Source organism: Coturnix japonica, chromosome 13 (assembly GCF_001577835.2).
Source record: "Coturnix japonica isolate 7356 chromosome 13, Coturnix japonica 2.1, whole genome shotgun sequence".
NCBI lineage: Eukaryota > Metazoa > Chordata > Aves > Galliformes > Phasianidae > Coturnix > Coturnix japonica.
The window spans coordinates 10,979,268-10,994,720 of record NC_029528.1 but is presented as its reverse complement, the minus strand read 5'-3'; the positions used below and the strand labels follow the sequence as shown (position 1 = coordinate 10,994,720).

General features: G+C 43.5%; 1 protein-coding gene across 1 annotated transcript in view; it reads right to left on the bottom strand.

Annotated features, from left to right (window-relative positions):
• The window catches only part of ERGIC1 (endoplasmic reticulum-golgi intermediate compartment 1), a 49,677-nt gene that overhangs the window by 32,353 nt on the left and 1,871 nt on the right, over positions 1-15,453 (bottom strand). The window lies entirely within an intron of this gene.

Sequence of the window (15,453 nt, the reverse complement as noted above, 5' to 3'; positions counted from 1 at the left end):
ATACACAGGAAAAATTAACCCGAGAAGTTTGCAAAATCCATTTTAATATTAGACAGTTGTTTTGATTCAGTCATATCTTTTAATATCCATATGGCTCAGCTTTGCTATTTTAAACTACTCATGGTTAAACTTTCACTGCCCTCATGATGTTGCTGTATTATTTCCTACCACGCTGTGTTGCTGCATGTCCAGCCGCAATGCAGCTCTTGACATCAGTTTTTCCACCACTCAATAAAAATTAATTAATGCATTAAAAACACACACACACCCTAAAGAAGGAAGTGACTGGTTCTCCCCCTGAATAGACTTTCTTTGGATATAGCACTAGTGAGACTTGATGCTTTTTCCAGTCCTGGACAGGCATGAGAGACGCCGACTTCCAAATTCCTCCCCTCTATGGCACCAAGAGGAAACAGCTCTGCATTGATTCAGTGCTTCCTACTACACCAAATGTTACACAGAGAGCTCAAAAACTACATCGGCATTCTTTCCTTTATTCCGTACCTATATAAATCAGCAGTACAATCTGGACGCACACTGTGAGCATTTGCCACACATTAGGTTAGGATGCTATTGCTGTTTTATTTAGGATGTGAAACTGGAGGAAGAAAGGACGAGAGAAGGAAGGATGGTATCACGAACATCACCTACGCAGTTCACATCCTGAACTCGCTATGCAATCACTTAACTGTCCTGATGAACCACTGCTTCACCTATGAAGTACGGAGAGTCCATCTGTTCAGGGTCTCGTGAGGATGAACTCAGCACGTGTAGCATTTCCAAAGACAGCTAACAGGGCCACAGCAGCAGACAGAGCGGCGTTTGCTAACTGCACACAGCTCTTGCTCATGTGATATAATTGACACAGCACGCTGCACTGGATGCACACAAAGCTATATGTTCTCATGACTCTATTCCCTACCATTGCCTAAACAGATCAGTAATATTCCTGAAGCAAAGAGTCCTTTTATGGTTTTCCAGCTGCCCTGAGAACATCTGGAAAGTGCTGTTTACATTCTTTCCACATACACCAAAGCAACAGCAGCAGCAGATGATAAAGCAGCCGAGAGCAGCTGGTGACATCATGGTCTCACGGGCAGAGGAAGTAGCTGATCTTTCCTGCTCACAGCCCATAAAATGCTGAAAGCTGGCAGCATCTTGCTATGGTCACAATAATACATCAACGCAGCTAAAAGAACTGAGAGAAAGCACACGAAAATGTAAGAGCTTTTCAGTATGAGTGAACAATTAGAGATGGGAAATACCTCCACACTGGAATCAGGAAAAACAGCAGTCTGGGGATACTATAAAAGGAAATTTTTTCTTACGGTCAGAAATATTTACTGGTTTTAAAAAGATGATCCATCACAGGATTAACGAAATAATCCCATCTTTTAACTCAGTGGAAAGCTGATGTCACAGCGTGCTTCTCTCTTCTCTGCCTGCTATTTTAACCATGTAAATAACACCCAAAACCAACAAATTAAGTTGGTGCAAGTAAGCCAGGAACAGGCAAAGGCACTACAGAAAGCTGATGATCGATGGTTCCCAGCCAAGCTCATCAGCTGGCTTCAAGTGCTTAAAAGGCAGTTCACCCTCTCAATGTGCTGTTCTGCTTCCCGCCTCTTCAACTACATTATACTCTATCTATCTCCCTCCTTGACTATGACACACAGCTAAGAGATTTAAGCAAGTCTCTGGATCTGATTTGCCTATAGGATGCGGAATTACATGCATGGAAAAGTGAACAGGTTTTACTTGCCCTCAGGTCAGATGTTCCTGTAAGCACTTGCAGGAAAAATTCCAGCAAGCCTTAAGGTTCCTGAAGCATTGGTCACTTGGAAGAGTATTTACTTGCTGGGAACAGAGAGGAACCTTGTGCCCTCTCTATTGCAAAAGCTGCCTGATACCAGCACACTCGACACAATGGAAGGTATTACTAATACTGGAGGGAGACTGGACGTTCAGAAGTGTACCAGCCCATAGAGCAGCAAGACACGCTGTACCATGCAGTGAATATCCCCCTCAATGTGCTTGTACTTCTATCCTTAACAATCAGGGCGTAGATTTCCAGCACATTCATCACCTCAAGTAACTGTGAAGTGAACTCAGCTGGAGCAGTTAACGCCACTTTCACAAAGGCAGATATGACCTTGCACTTACAAAGCACGCAGGCACAGTCTCCACAGGCTGGCCAGCAGGTTATTATAGACCAGGCTTTTGGCAACTTTATTCCTTTACTCAGAAAGGCAAGACTTGTAAGGTAAAGGAACACCTTTGAGTCCATCAGCTGACATAGCCGTAAGTATGGAAACAACTAGAGTTTTTACTATGAAAGCTCTTCCTCCAGGTCACGCAGATCCTCACAAAGGGAGGGCTGGACCCTGCAGTACCAGAGCACAAAGCTAAAGATAGCACTGGGCTGTCATCAGTGTTACAAAGGAATTTCCTGACACATCCAGTGTACCTATTGTCTTTTGTTTCAATGGCAGCATGGATGTCAACAAAAAAAGATGCTGTTTGGTAATGTCAGAGTTCCATGGAACCAATGTTCATGACTAGTGCCAGCGAACGCTACAGTTTTTTCCTATCCAATGCTGAGGACATAGCAAGAAACTTTCTCATCTCCCTGACAGGAGCGTCAATGAACAGGTCCAATGGCACCTGTGAGCACGATCCTTGTGCAGCTTCCCACTGAGAGGCTCAAACAGAATCACCAACACTGGGGGTGTTCAAGGAACGACTGGACGTTGTGTTGAGGGACATGGTTTAGTGGGAGCTATTGGTAATAGGTGAATGGCTGGACTGGATGAGATGATCTTCTAGGTCTTTTCCAGCCTTGGTGATTCTATGATTTTAAGTGTGGATACTTCAAATCCCTGCCCTGAGAGCAGGGATGAGCTGCTCCAGGAAGGGCATCCTGCATGGCATGCTTCACACGCACCTCAACAGCTTCAAGTCTGGAGCTGAAATACATCAGGAAATTAGGTAATAAACACATCATTCTGCTGAAGATTACCACCACCACGAACAGAAAAATCCTTTCCATTATCCTGGGAGTCTGAAAGGAGCTTCAGTATAATACTACAGTAGCATCTCTGTAAGATGCTGTTATCTTTCTCCATAGTAAGAAGCAAAAAACTTGAGGCAATACAAAAAAATCAATACTTGTAAGCGCTCAGTGCTGGCTGAATTTGAATGCTGTGTAGCAAGGGGAAACTTTGATAGGTAAAGGAGCTAAAATCAGAGAAGGACAAAGAGAGTACTTCAGTTCTCAGAATCTGTTGCAAGCCTCAAGTGTGCACAGCCCTCAACAGGGCAGGAAGAGGAAGAAAACAGGAGACCCTTCACATCAAGGGTCCATGGCTCACATTTACAGAGAAGAATGTGGGTGTTTAAACAATGCTCAGTTCCTCCACCTCCCATGTTAACCAGCATTCAGAAGCAGCAAATGTTTTTCAGCAGATGCCATGTTTGATACCAAGGTCTTTAATTTCTGGTGACATTACTCACTCCCTATAGCTGGCCTAATGCACAGTGAAAAACAACCTTAATTCTACAAGACATCGGTAGCTTTGATAGCTTGTTGAAGAAGAAGAATGTGGTGTTACTGAACCAATTTGCCTTGTTAACAAATAAGTGTCACTGGAAGCAACCTGCAGGCACCACACACGTAACAGCTGAAACATATCTTTGTGATTTATTTAGACAAGCAGCTGAAGATTCTACAGCAGATTCAACTAAACAAGGTGGGGGTGGAGGGGGAGAGTGGGGACTACTGAGTATAAATGCAGAAAGGTAACTTTGAAAATACTGTAAAGACTCTGCTGTTACTACAGCAAGAAATCAGAAGAACTGCTGAGCTGGAGTTAATATTCCAGCATGATGCACGTTGGAGACCAGGTAGTGGACAAGTGCTGCCCTGCCAGCAAGGGATGGGGTGCACAGGGAGCTGGGGAGGATGCAGCCAGGACAGCTGACCCAGTTGAGTCCAAGGGAGGTCCCATACCATATGGTGCTGTGATCAGTGACAGTGATCAGCTGAACAGTCCAGTAGCACAGCTCCTACAAACCAGAGGTACATTCAAGTGCAACATTGCTGCTCTTATTTCCTATTTGTCAAGTCCTTCTCGCAAACCAAAGAAGGGTGATTCAGAGCATGGCTGCAGGCCTCAAGTAAAAACAGTCCAAGAGGGCTTGATGTCAGTATTTCTCCACACGGACGCCAATTCCTGACTAGCACAACAAAGCTCGCCTGTTCCTCACAAAGTTCATTCACTGAATACTCACCAGTAAGTGAGGTTACGACATAGAACAGACAACTTCTCCCGTTACACCCTGTACCCTGAGCCGTACGTTCAAGAAATATACAACACAGAGGTATCTTACGCAGATGAGATACTAAGAAAGTTATTCTTAGGAAAAAAAAAGAAAGAAAAAGGTCCTTTTCATGTACAGAAGGCAAAGCACTATTTGTTGTTTTCACTTTTTTTATCCGGATGAGTAGGAAAACCACCACATGGTGCACTTCTAGGGACATCTACTGAATCTAAACAACCACCACAGGCTGCTTCTGATGGCAACCTACATCCACCGTGGAAGGGACTCAAGGAGCAGTAGAGCCATCAAAGTGCCTTGGACAGCTACACCAACCCCTGCACACATTCCCTGTTCAGTAACAGCCAGCCCAAGGCAGCTCTGTCTGCTAACAGTTTAGAAAACATCTTTGTAAGCACCTACTATTGAGACACGCGAAATTAACTCATCTTTACGATTCACCCTTTTGAATTACACTATACTCTTTAATTACTTCATGCAGACATCAGTGAATCCAGCCAGCTGACAATTTTTCAGATGCCATAGAAGAGACAAACCATCTTTTACTCTTGTAACTTCTATTACTGCTGCTACCACATCTGGAATGTGCATCCCTGGAGACAGCAGAAGAGTTTACAGATCATGATGCACTCAGTACCTGCTGCTATTAAGGCTCTTAGCAGAGATACCACTTACAGCTTAGAGTTCTGCAATCCGCTTTGCATGAAATGTTTTTGTCATTATATAGGAGGACATGGGAAGCAGGAAGAAGCTCACTATAAGTTGGACTGAGTCCATCTGACATTCAAAGACAACTGCGTGCACACGGACTCCATTTTATCTCTCCAGGAGAATATTGGAGGAGGTGGGTGTTACAGAGGGGAGAACAGCATCTTGTGACTGTGTTTGTCTCAGGATGTTCCTTCTGCCCCCAGCCATCAGTGCAGGTTGGAAAGGGAAAAGACAGTAATACTGTGTCTACACTGGATACCTTCTGCCTGAATTCATGGAATCAAAATGAGTATAGCAGCACATTGCTGTCAGAGCAAGCTCATTCAGGCTGGAAACTGATGGCAGAAGGGAAATACCCTTCTTGTAGTCCCAGCAGTAATTCTAGAGAAACCTTCCCACCAAAGGCATGCAGCTTTGTGTCAGGGAATATTTACACCCCTGTGATTTTCTGCTTGGGCAAAGAGATGTCCCTCACCTAACAAGAATCAGAAGAAAAAAACATGTCAGCAAAAACCTGCCACCCCAGCAGCTTGAGGTATTGTGGAATCTGTGCTCAACGACACTGCTGAAGTTTCAGGAAGCAACCTTGCAAAAATGCTGGGTTACTGAAAGCACCCACTGAAACATCCAGTAACCAGCAGCCCCATCCACCTCCTCATGTTCCACAACACAGACAGAAAGTACAACAGATTCTCAGGCTGTAGGCACGAGACAGAGAAGGGAAGAAATTGCTGCCCCAGAGCATTACAACTCATACTCCTTTAACCAAGCCAGACAGAGGGACAAACTCCAGTGCTACCAGAAGAGCAAAAGAATTTTAACCAAAGAAACCAAATCATTCAGCTAAGAGCTGAAAAAAGAATATTCCACCAAAACACCATAGCTGTTAAACAGGCAGCAACCATTCCTCTGTTTCCTTGGGTCACTGCTCTCTAATAATGGCTTGGGGACAATTCATCCCTGCCTGTCAGTAACACTGCCTTAACAGCCTTTGAGTTATGGAGCAGTAAGAGCAGGCCTGATATCAACAGCAAATGTCAGGAGCTGCCATGCATTCAGCTGTAGGTTGTGAGCTTTTAACCTTCTTAGGGGCCACTCACCTCCCAAGGAAAGCAGCAGGCTTATACACAAACAACTGCTGCCTTTAACACAGGGTGGACCCCTCTGGCTTTGTTCCTTTTCTTCACGTCAGGCACTCACAGTAAGATCCCTCAAAGCAAAGCTGTTGCTTTTGTATCATGAAAAAAATAAACCTACCAATTTAGTTTTCAGTCTGACTGCTCAAGCCAAATTAAACGTCAAGGTAGAATAAACGGCACAGTCTGGTTTGCACACATAGTTTGTTCTTCTGATTAACAAAAAGCCATCTACTTAAAAATAAAATCTCAGTCACCCATTTGAAGTTGCTGATGGGACTGTTACCATTCACAGCTGTTAAATCCATACCCAGAGCCACTGTGACCATACCTAGAGAAAAAGATAATGCTCCTTACTTGTTAAAATGATTTTATTCAACAGTGTAACAGCAGGCTGACTCCTACGGCACAAGAGATGGCCTGAAAGATCAATTACCCCACTGCATGTACCTACCTACAGCATGCTGCATGCTTGATTTTATCAAAATAGTAAAGTAGATAAGCCCAGAAGAGCTGGTACTTGGGACAATGATGATCAAGGAACAAGGAGGACAGGCCTCTCCTCTGCCTACTGACCCAGATAGGGCCCAGACGTCACCAGGCTCCCGTGGGTGAGGCAGGAGTGAGCAGCCGGCCAGGCAGGTGGCAGAGAAGGACACAGCCACTTGTGTAGGCAGCATTGTGCACCCCAGGTGTCTGTAAGCTGCTATAAAACAAAGCCAGACCTGCTCTGACTAGCAGCCCGGAGCAATTTCCCACCTTAAGAAAGCATGAGAGGAGAAAAGATGCATTTTCTGAGCGATAGGAAGGAACGGAGACCCCTGATTGACTTGTGGGTCAAGAGCATGGGGGACACGTGGGACAAGTGGGGAAAAGCATGAAAATCAAAAAAGAAGTTGACAGATGCCTCATCCTAACACCTTCCCCTACACACACAGAGGAAGCATTATTGTTTCAATTTGTAGGTAAAACAGTAGTTTAAGATTTCTTTCAGAATTCCTGTTTTCAGATGCTGCTGCTTTTCTGTCCACCAAAGGGCAAGTACCTCTGTGACAACTCTGCAAGAACGTTTAGCTCTTGCCCAATCTAGCAGAGCTAAGACAAAGCAACTCCGCTTCCAACAAGAGAAATCTATCACCCTCTTTTATAGGCAGCGAAGAACAATTGCAGGAAGTCAGTGGCAGTGAAAGAGAATCGGAACTGCCAACTCTGAACTCTTCTTCTTGCGATTGTTAATTCTTTGTTGAAATGAAATTTCTGTGTTTCCTGTCTGACGGCAGATGAGAACACGATGTGCAGAGAGCAGCTCAAGGCAGCCTGTGGGACAGAGCCGCGCTGCCATCCCATGCAATGGGCGCAGCAATGGGAATAGAACTGAGTTCTCTTCTGCTCCCAGCACTGACTCACTGTCATTGCTGCTCCAGTCAATTAAGTCTTTCTACTTCAGCTTCTTCATTTTGCAGAGTGGCAGCTGGTGACATCTGTCAGCTTTTCACCAAACACGTTGAAACCTACAGATGAAAAACTCAACAGAAATATGAAGTATTACTGATCAAAGCCCCAGCATCTCTGAAGGTCTCCAGGAGTAAAAGCTCTGGGAAGATGTTTATGAAAACAAAGTAGATACACAGCACAAGAGCCAAGTCTCAGTTCAGACACAGGGCTGTACCTAGAGTGCATGTCTGTGAACAGCCTTGATTAGGAACAGTTTCCTGAATTGGGACCCAAACTTTGAGGCATGTGTAAAGTAAAATAAGTGATCTTGTTAACGGAACTTGATGTATAGGATGTAATCACATTATATATAAGTACTGAAGTTCGGCCCCAAACGCAAGTTCAAGATGCAAATTCAGATTCAAAGCCTAACTAATAAACTGATACTTGTAAATACCAAGCAGTCATTAACACATTTAATAAGATTATTACCTGCGTAACAGTAGATAATACACAAACAACGTTAAGTAATCACCTAGTCCTCATTTACACACAATGGGGCATTAACACAAATAGCGCAGAAGTTGAGCTTTGATGCACAAACGCCCAAGGCTTCAAAATCACACTGGAAACTGTTTAATCCTGAACTACTTGGAGCCAGTTCTGGTACGCCAAGGACTGGACAAGGAGGAACTAATGCAGTTTTAAACTAGCTTATCCATACTGCAAGCAAGAAAAGACTGGAACCCTTAACCCCTGCATGACTTACATTTCATCCTCACATTACACCATTTTTCAAAGCAGAATTCTCCAGTATCTTTTATTTATGTTCTTTTTGTTTTTCCTGACTGCTGACTCTTCACACTTGAAGGCCAAGGAGTGAAATGAGGGAATGGTTTTCCTTGCCAGCCGGCTCCTCCCTCTTAATTCGAGTTCCAAGAACATAATGAAACTAACAGAGGAAGTTTCAGAAACAAGGAGGAGCGCTAAGAATGAGAAAACAAGGTTAGCCATGAGGACTGTCATTCATTATATAACACAGCATTTAAGTAAATGGACATTTAGGGAAAGGGGCCGAGAGAAACACGCTCAGCAGCAGCTTCTGTGGCATTATGTCATCTGGGCTTCTGGTTATTTAGCAGGTACAGGAAAGATTTTATATAGAGAAATAACAAAAGCATTTACTTCTAGGACAAAAGGCTATGAATCCCCACAACACTTATATAAAGAGGGCACAAAATGAATAGATTCTGCTTCCGTTCATACAGATTTCTTTTCAAGGAGCTATTCCTGCTGGTTTCTCCCTTCAGCCAGGCTCCTTTACTCCTCTGTCCTGTTCTGCATAATACCTTCTTGTCAGCTGTGCTCTGAATTTTGTGTTCTTGTTCTTTCGGTGCGTAAGGACCTTGTTTTCTATTGCTCAGGAATACACAGCAATTGCTATTACTGAAATAACCCCAAAGTGAAAACTATTTTAGATGCCACAGACGAATGGAAGAAAGGAAGCAGTATAACATGGGGTTTTTTAATGTGTTTTTGTGTTTTCTTTCCTGAATAAAATGTTAGGCTCAAGCATATTTCAAAGGTAATTAGGAGGAGGAATGTATTTATAATCTGAGAAACTCAATGGTGGAATCCTGCCAGCAAACATTTTATTTCCTTTTAGGCAGCGAGGCAGGCGTCAAAATGAAGGATGAAAGAGAAATGTATTTTTAATAAAGTGAGCAAACTACACTTTGCTTCATCAAAATGGGAGAAAAATGTCATGAAGAAAAAATGTTCAAGTAAAAGGACTGGTATTTAAAGGGACCCAGCCCTTCGCTGGGCTGAAAACAAGTGGACGTCTGCGTGGCAGTACCGTATTCTGGAAATCAGAAAGAGAGGAGGGGGCAAGAGAGAAGAGGAACAGGATCAAACATACGGCTCTCCACAAGCTAATTAAGTTGTCCACATACTTAAATAGCCCAGGTAAACTGCAGCCATCCTGTTGCAGAGCCTCCATCCCCTTTAAGCTCAGAAGCTCCAGCTCCTTGCAACTCCCCCGCATCCCCCAGCCCTGTACCTCACCCATTCCCTCTGTGAGCCTCTTGGTCCTCAACTTTGCTCCCTTTCCAACGAAAGACCCCTCAGAACAGAGCTTCTCTTCCCTGCCTTGCTCCCCCAGTTCTATCACACTGACCCATAGTCTCTTGCTGCTCCCAGTGCTGCTGGCCTCAGTGCCTGAGCACATCCCCTCCTCTCAGCTCTCCCCACACACAGAGTCCCAATCTCTAGAAAACTAGAATTACCCAGAAATTACCTGTGTGGAATTCAGAGCAAAACCAGAACACATCCACAGTGGGAAAAATAAGAGATACTTCTCTTGTAGTTTCTAGAAACCAAAAAACCATTAAGACTTTGTTTCTGTCTATTACTGCTGAACATCTTCAAACAAGACGCAATTAAATTAAACGAGATTAACGTAGCATCAGAATGTTGTGCCTTTCTTTTTTGAACGCTGCCTTCTGAAAGCCAGGACAGCAAATGTGAGGCTGGCACTGCACTACTCTACGTAACACAGAACTGCCTGAAGACAAATAACCTCTGCTGAAGGGAAGTGGAGGGGGAGAACAATAAAGTGAAGAAAACAGATCCATCTTCATAAGGCTTAAGAGCACAAAGACCAGTCCACACTCTACTGCATGATGAATTCTTCTGCATCAGCAAGAGATTTCATGAAAGTGATCGGTTCAGAATGTCCTATTTATATTCCAATCTGGGAGAATTTCTGCATATACTTCTAGAACTCAGTGCTATCTTTTAGATGTCTACAATTGTACTCCTTATGAGGAAGCACAGCTCGAAAGTAACATCTGGCTTCCAGATGAAGTTCCTGGTTTTGACTCAGCTGTCAAGAAATAGCCATAGTGATCCCACCCTGCCAGAAATACGTGAATGACAGACCCATCATACACCCATAATGTGCAGTTGGCACCCGGTTTACCAGCACTTGCTGGTCAAGATACAACTTGTCACACTCCAGCAACCAGATTCAGTAGGGTCACATTTGATTTACTGTTGTGGAATCAGTGAAGGTCTGAGATTTCACCTGTATCTGAAAATATGATCCTATTTACATTATTGGCAGAGCTGGTCCTGTGGTGGTCTCTCCAGCCTTTTATCCACAGTACACAATGGTCTATGGATGTGGACAGCAACTAACAAAACATGTGATCTGCCTTAGGATATGATTATTAAATAAATACTAAGCAATCCGGAGAGCCTGAAATTCTGCTGGTAGCTCTGCTTGCCTGTCTACGTTAACATGGCACTTTGATGTCTCCTGCATTAAAAGGCAGTCTGTGTTTCTGGCTTATCTGGACTAAACCAGATACATAACTGCATCCACAAACATTCTTAAAAAGAAATAGAATAGGCAAAACAAAACCTATCCAAACACACTCGATTCAAACACAGTCCATCTAACTGCAGACTTCACTGGTGCACACCTGCCATGATCACAACTGAAATACACCAACACATCAGGATAAGGAAGGCCTGTAGATCAAGACAAGATCGTTATTAACAGCTTTTTGGCACAAGTTTTCCATTCTGGGGGCAGCTGCCTTGGTGCAGGAATCCATAGACATTTCAGAGCTTGTGCTTGGATACAAGACAAAAAAAACAGATGATTCCACGACTTCTTCCCTCATTGCAAGACTGTTCTTTTCTTACCACCTCTGACATTTGAATTACATACCTAAAAAAAATACTCCTGCACACTTCAAAATACAAGCTCAACGACTTCCACAGCTTCTCCCTCCACAGTATTGCTTCAGCTCTGTTTACTGTGATTCAGTCATTTTCACAGCAACGAACTATGATGCCATGAAGAAAGCATCTGTGTCATCAACGAGGGAACAAAGCAGGACAGTTAAAGTTCAGAAGGAACAATACAGAACTTTCCTACAGAGCCGGAATTTAATATTCCTGTACTTACTCAAGAACAATTTTCCACTCCAGCTATTTTAAGATAAATAACGTATTAAGAAGACTTAGGAAGAAATATTTACACGCATGCACTCAATGTATAATTGGTTATTTGTGGCACAGGCATCAACAGGCTCTGTCTGTACAACTGCTATGTGCCCATCTGACTGCCGAATAATCTTTCAGGTGCCCTCAAAGGGCTATTGTTGAAATGCAGTTAGTCATGGCACGGCCTGGCACCAGCAGTTACGTAAGGCAGCAGCCCACGAAGCCTTGTGAAGCCTTGTGAAGCATTGCACAACATACTGAGGTGGAACACGCTCACCAGGAGCATGCTCACAGAGCCACCAGTTGCTCAGGAGCAGGCAGCTGATATTAAAACAGCTCACCAAAAAAGTGCAGCCCCTGCAATGTGTACAGAGGCACCTAGTTAACCAACACAGTGCAGTGTTTCGGCCACTGGCTATAAATGGCTGTGGTTTGTGGCTGTGGAAGCGAGCATGACCACACACAGCTCAGTATAGGGCACATGCAAACCTTCTCGATACTGCTGCATGCACAGCTCTAAGCACAACTCATCCAACCAGGAGAAACCCTTCCAGCTGGCTGTGGCTTCTTATTCTTTCGTGTCCTCCCCGCGATCTTCCAGCCAAGAACAGGTGATACCTGCTGCAATCACCAGCGTGCAGTTCTACAGGAGAGACAGCTTATTTGGAAAGTTAGTTCAGCAAGTAACTTTGCCAAATGAACCACTATGTACTAGTGCAGCTTGTTAAACAATGAGCTGAGAGGGAGCGCAGGTGGATGGAGCACAGAGCACTGCGATCCCATGAGAAACACTGAGCTGCTTGAGACTCCACAAAGAGATTGCAAATTAAACTGCTGAACAAATATGTACGTTTCCACTGGCATTTGACAGTCATTAGGCAGTGCCAGAATGTCACTCAGCATTTTACATGGAATCACAGCATGATTGGGATGGAAGGAACCTTAAAGATCACCCAATATCAACCCCCTGCAGTAGGCTGGTTACCCCTCTTCATATCAAGATACCCATGGCCCCATCCCACCTGGCCTTGGGCACCCACAGCTCTGGGCAGCAATGCCAGTGCTTCACTGCCCTCTGAGAATAGTATTTCTTCCTAACATCTCACCTATTCTAGCTTTACAACTGGCAAACATTCACACATGAGCTGAACAACTCCCCTAAAAGCTGAAGTGAGATTTGAGGTGTTACAAGAAAGCTTTTAAGTCGTGACCCTCACAAATCTGTCAAAAGAAAAATGGTAGGATTACAAGAGAGAGCTTTGCTCCTTTCCTTAAGCCTGTAGACTGAAAGCAAGCTATTTTTCTCAAGCTCAGAAGTGCGTGAGAACCTTCTGTCAAAGGGGTGGCTTAGTGCTGAAAAAGATTTTTCTCTTAAGACTGCAGATCACCTACTATCTGCCAGCTTGATCTCACTAATCTGCCTGGGAATCAAAGGAGGACAAACAGAGCTCCTTGATGCTGCTGAAGCAGTTTCTATCACCAGTTTCGCAACCATGCCAGGCCAGTTGTCTCGGGCATCAGTTTGCCTATTAGCCATCACCACTCGTAGGTCGAAATTAAAAACATTCCTAATCACACTGCCCTCTCCTGAAGGCAATAATGCTGAATGTGTGTCAGTTTCAGCTGACTGGATGATTGGACTTTAAAAAAACAACAACACAAATGGGAACCAAAGACCTGCCCGTGGCCCAGAACAACCAGAACACTGTTCAGCAGTCCATCAGAATACACATGTAGAAGGTATCATTTATTACAGATTTACCATGGAGCAACTGACTGTGGGCTCCATTGTGCTGTTCAGAGGGAATAAATCTGCCACTAAGAACTTCCACTCTAAATCAGCACTTAAATCAAAATCCCTTCTAAGCCTGGTTCCTTCCTCCTGACCTCTAAAATCCAGGCACAACATACTGGCGAAAAACAGTACCTCATTTAGGATACCAAGGGGAAAAATACAACAGAAGTCTTAACCAAAACGTCAGAATTAGTAGTGAGAAATAAACTCTGAAGTGTTTGGTTGAATATAAAAATAAGGATGTGCAGCTGTTTGCTACTCTCTGCTGAACAAGTGGTCAGGGCACAACTGAGAATCACCCCAATTAGAACAAAAACTTGATTTCGGAATCGTCTATTTTTGTTTGTCTCAGCCCAGTTACAGCTACCAGCACAGTAGAGGAGTTTCAGAAACTGCAACAAAGCCATCAGTAAGTGTCATGCAAATAGGCAGATGCCAAGAAAAGCAATCAGATTCAGAAGCAAACTGAACTTGCAGCAAGCTTCTCCCCGCCATGTCTACTTCCAGCACAAAGAAGTCACTTATTACTCCTGTAACTCTCAGTGTTAGAGCAAGCTGAACTCCAGCACTGCTGTTCTCCAGTGCTAAGTCTTTTGCTGAGCAGATCACGTAACATGTGAGAAACCTTCTGGCCTGCAATCACCATTCAAGATTACCCAACCTATACAGTTTAATCTAATTATGATTTTAACGACTACAGAAGCTGCAAATACACAGGTGACACTGTCTTAAATGCTCAAGGGTAAAGTACCCTGTCTGTTTCACATGTGCACCTCAAAATCCCCAAATAAGTACGAAGCTTTGCTGAGATGAGCACTAACAAACCAGGGAAAGGAAAAAGCAACAGCGTGTTGATGGAAAAGGCAAGAAGCGACAACATGATTTACAAACTGAGAAGGAAGCAGACCTTCTGTACATACAAACTGATTCAGGAGCTCTGCAGGAGGGCTGATGTCTTGCGATGTGCGCCAAACACACCTGTACCAAAGCCTCCAGTCTATAAAATGGAAACTCGATTCCTTACAATCATCAAAGGACAGCAGAGATTAGGGCACGTGAAATGCTCTGACAAATGGAAAGCACTGGGCAAGTGCAAAGGATTATTAACAGCCTAACACTCAGAAGAAAACTCTTGTTTATGCACTTGAAATTCTTTTACTGCAAAAATACTATTTTATTTCTAATTGAAATGCATTTTATATTGGCAAAAGGAATCGATTGGCAACGTTGATAAGCCAAGAAAACAGAAATCTTACTGAAAAATAAATACGCAGCATGAGTGATAAAACAAGCTGTTTCCACATCTGATACCAACCAGGACACCTCAGACTCTGCCTCAAGGAGAATCCTTCCAAGTAATGTATCCAAGCACTTTGTGTTCTCCAACTGGGGCAAATCTGAACCCGTAAGTCTAGGAGATAGGAAAGATTAAGTCAAATGGCCAGAAATGCCTTCTTAAACTTCAACTAATGGAGAATAGGGTCTTCGTTGGTGAAAGCTGCAGGCTTTGGAAAAAAAAAAGAATATCTTTCTACTTGGAATCTCTAAATTTTGGACTCTAGAAGATACATAGGTGCAATTTCTTTATCTAAGTCTAATCCTTCATTCATAAGGTAACACACATGAAGTGTTACGGTAAAAACAGAGTGCCAAACTGTACCTCGCAAAGGGAACATCCAGTTGAAATCCCTGACAGAAAATCCTTGCATTTAAATGACAGAAACCATCACGTCTTCCTTCAGAAATACACCACAGGTGGAAACTTCCCTTCTCTCAGCCCGTCGTGTTATATCACTGTCAGGAAGTAGCTGCAAATTTTTAACGCATGCATCATTCTTAACCTACTCAAATAAAACTTTCCAACCTCAACAGAGTTTGTTCCACTGACTGCACAATGAACAGAAGAGCTAAAAGACTGTCTCTAACCTTTGCAAAAATGCTGTTCCTGAGCTCTGTTCAAGCTGCTAAAAGAGGAAAGCAGTTTGTTGTATGTGACATTAGTTCCTCTGTACCATGAAGTTC